This window comes from Oryctolagus cuniculus, chromosome 1 (assembly GCF_964237555.1).
Source record: "Oryctolagus cuniculus chromosome 1, mOryCun1.1, whole genome shotgun sequence".
In the NCBI taxonomy this organism is placed as follows: Eukaryota; Metazoa; Chordata; class Mammalia; order Lagomorpha; family Leporidae; genus Oryctolagus; species Oryctolagus cuniculus.
Window position 1 is genome coordinate 186515456 of NC_091432.1, and position 3698 is coordinate 186519153.

Consider the following 3698-nt stretch of genomic DNA (forward strand, 5'->3'; position numbering starts at 1 on the left):
ATTGCCAGGGAAAAGCAATGGAGGATGGCCCAAGTGTTTGGGCCCTGCCACCCACATGGGAAATCTGGAAGAAGCTCCTGACTCCTGGCTTTGACCTGGTCTGGGAGTGAACCAGAGAATAGAAGATCTCTCTCCCCGCCCTCTCTCTCTGCAACTGACTTTAAATAAATAAATATTTTAAAAAGGAAATAAAGAAAAATGTCATAGTAGGCTTTGATCAGGAAATAATGGAGAAGGAAAAAATAACTCACACTTCCCTGGATAAATGTGAGACATTGTACGTGTACAAAGGAAACGTGAGAGAGCAGGAAATAAAAGATGGGTTACATTTATAAACTGCCTGAACTGTAAAGGCATTCTTCAATCTAAGTACAGAGTCATAGGCAAAGAGTAGAATCCTTACTGACTCAATATAATTGAGAAAAACTCTGACTGATTAATGCTTGACCACCAGGTTATACTGACAGAGGGATGAACTTCTCCTCCCTCATGAAATCAGGATTGAAAATAAAAGCAAGAATTTTTGAAAATCTGGTTGGTAGGCCAGCTCTCTGCTGTGGCCAGGGAGTGCAGTGCAGGATGGACCAAGTGCTTGGGCCCTGCACCCCATGGGAGACCAGGAGAAGTACCTGGCTCCTGGCTTCGGATCAGTGCAATGCGCCCACCGCGGCAGCCATTGGAGGGTGAACCAACGGCAAAAGGATGACTTTTCTCTCTCTGTCTCACAGTCCACTCTGCCTGTCCGAAAAAAGAAAGAAAAAAAAAAGGTAAAAGAAAATCTGGTTGGTGATATCAGTGACTGCATACCATGAAGTAGAGTCTATCTGCAAAATTAATGCAAGTCACTGAACAAACAACTAACAATCAAAGAACCTAGGATAATTAAAATACAAAGTGGCTAGATTATCTAAAATATACATTTTCCAACAAAAGTAAAAGCAAAAACCGTAATTGATGCAGAGAAATGGGGATTGTGACTATATTCAGGAAGGAGCAATCAATAGAAACTCCCTTTCAGGTGGCACAGACTTTGGATTTACCAGATAAACTCTTCAAAATATTTTAAAAGAAACAGTGGAAAGCACATTCAAAGAATTAAAGTAGCAAAACAGAAGCTATCATAGACACCTACACTATTTAAAAGACCCAATTGGAAATTTTTGAGATTTGAAAATATAACTGAGGCAGGCATTTGATAATTTGGTTACTCACATCCTTTATTGGAGTGTCCTGGCTTGGCTGTTAATTCTAGCTTCTTGTGAATGCAGACCATGGGAGGCAACAGGCAATGGGTCAAGTGATTGAATCCCTACTATACATGTGGGAACTTCATTGAGTTCCTGGCTGCCAGCTTCAGCCACATCCCACCTCTGGCCATTGTAAGTATCTGAGGAGTGAAAGAGCAAATGAGAACTCTGTCTCTGTCTCCCTGCCTGTCAAATAAGTTTAAAAAATAAATAAATAAATAAAAAGAATTTAAGTGCAGAATGTACTTTGCCAAGAGGTAGACTGAACGGCAGATTTGAGATGGTAGAGGAAGGAATTAATAAACTTGGGGGGAAAATAAACAGAAAAGAATGAAGAAAAAGAGACTCACAGACCAATGGAAAATCATGAATATTACCTTAATGAATCTCCAGAAGATAAAGAGACAGTGAAAAACATTTAAAGAAATAGTGGGGACAGGCCTTCCAGGAAAGAGGCACATGGGTGAGGAAGGCCAGGCCCAGGAATTCTTGCTCCTTGCTGCCCAAGAAACATCTTCACTTTCAGGATACACTTTGCATGTGACTGATGTAAGTGCCAGCTATTTAGTGAAGTTGCCAGGCATGCTGGATCCAAGTCCACTGTTCAGTGAACAGCCTTTGGCCAAGAGGAGTGAGATGTATGACTGGCATTCCAATTGCAATACGTATTTTGCACTCATGGGGATACTCCATTTTCATGGCCTCTACAGAGAGGAGCATCAGGATTTTAAGGAGGAGCAAATGCATCTAAAGAAGTTTCTGGAAAGCAGAAACCATAGAAAGGAGAAGAGAAAAGAGCAGCAGCAACAACAACAAAAAATAGTGTTGGCCTGTGGAGAAAACTTCTTCAGTGACTGAGAGGATAACATGTATTTGTTGTCTTTACACATGTTGGGGGAATACTCTCTTTCCTAGTGAAGCTTCTTTGGAGGAACACAGTCATCCCCATGTTGAAGTCTAATCCAGTAAAATTGTGACTGGGTTCTTAAACTCATTCTAATTCTGCAAAAATATTCTGGTAGTAGTTTTGTAATATGATGGTTACCTAATTCTCTAATAAAATGGATATATAAACTAATAAATTATTGTCTAATGAAATTACTTGGGGTGGGAATGGGATGTTGGGGAAGAGAGGAGAAACCTCATTAAATAAGTGTGAGAAAAGAAAAAAACACAAACATTTAAAGAAATAATAGCCAAAAACCTCCCAAATTTGGTGTAACACATTAATATAGCTACATAAGAAGAGTAAGAAGCCAAAATTGGAAACACACAAGGAAATTCATACCTAGGAAAACCATAATCATACTATTGAAAGACAAAAACATGAAAACTCCTTGAAAATCACAGGAGAAAAGTAGTATCACTTATAGGGCTAAAAACCAACATAATCAAGAACTAATTTCACACCAAAAACAACAAAACCCAAATGGTGGTATAATATATAGTAAACAAATATTTATGTAGCAAGCTACCCTACAAAAATAAAAGTGAAATGTTCAGATAATATGATTGGGATGGAGACTAGCTCAAAAAATCTACCCAAAATTTCTGGACCTAGTAAATTAATTCAGCATGATAGGATAAAAGATTAATATACAAAACCAGCTGTAACCCCTTACATAGCAATAATTAACATATGATTGAGACTTTTAAAAAATGCCATATATAACAATTCCAAAAAAATCAATATTTAAGTATAACTCTAACAAAATATTATAGAATTTCAATGTGAAAAACTATGAAGCTGTGGGGAGCAACTGAGACTAGACTAAGTTACTGGAATTCAGACTTATTCTATGCGTCTGCTCTCCCACAATATGGCACTGAGGGAGCAAACAACCTCTACGCAGCTGCCTCATCAGTTTGATAAGCTGCAGGAGCTGATCCTGCTCCTGATTGGAGGAGAGCAGCGTACTCGGCGTGTGGGCAGCAGAGCATGGATTGGTGGAAGAGGACTATAAAGGAGGAGAGAGACAACATGCACCGGGAACATCTAAGGGGAACATCTGAGCAGCCCCCGAGAGAGCTGGCCGGCGGTGTGCCACTCCTCCGCTGAAGCGGGAAAGCGGTGGGGGGTGCCGCCCCTCCACGGAGGTGGAGGTGCCGGCAGCTAACTTGGGACTATACGTGGTATAGATGCAAGAATTGTGAGCAAAATATTAGTATCCAGCATATCAAAAAATGTATATAGCAAGACCTGATGATATTGTTTTCACAAATACAGGGTTGGCTTAATATAAAAGGAGTTGATGCATTTTATTATATTAACAAAATAAAAGGCAAAAACCTAATCATCTCAATAGACATGGAAAATACTTCAAAAATCTCATACTCATTCAGGTTAAAAACTATATAACTTAATCTATAAAAAGAAAGGATCTTCCTCAACCTGGTAAAGAACATTGCTGAAAAATCTACAGCTATTATTATACTTGCTGATGGAAGATT

At 39.1% G+C, this 3698-nt stretch overlaps 1 pseudogene; it reads left to right on the forward strand.

The window, feature by feature from the left end:
- Positions 1–1706: 1706 nt before the first annotated feature.
- Positions 1707–2105, forward strand: LOC103348069 (small ribosomal subunit protein mS33 pseudogene; annotated as a pseudogene).
- The last annotated feature ends 1593 nt before the right edge of the window (positions 2106–3698 follow it).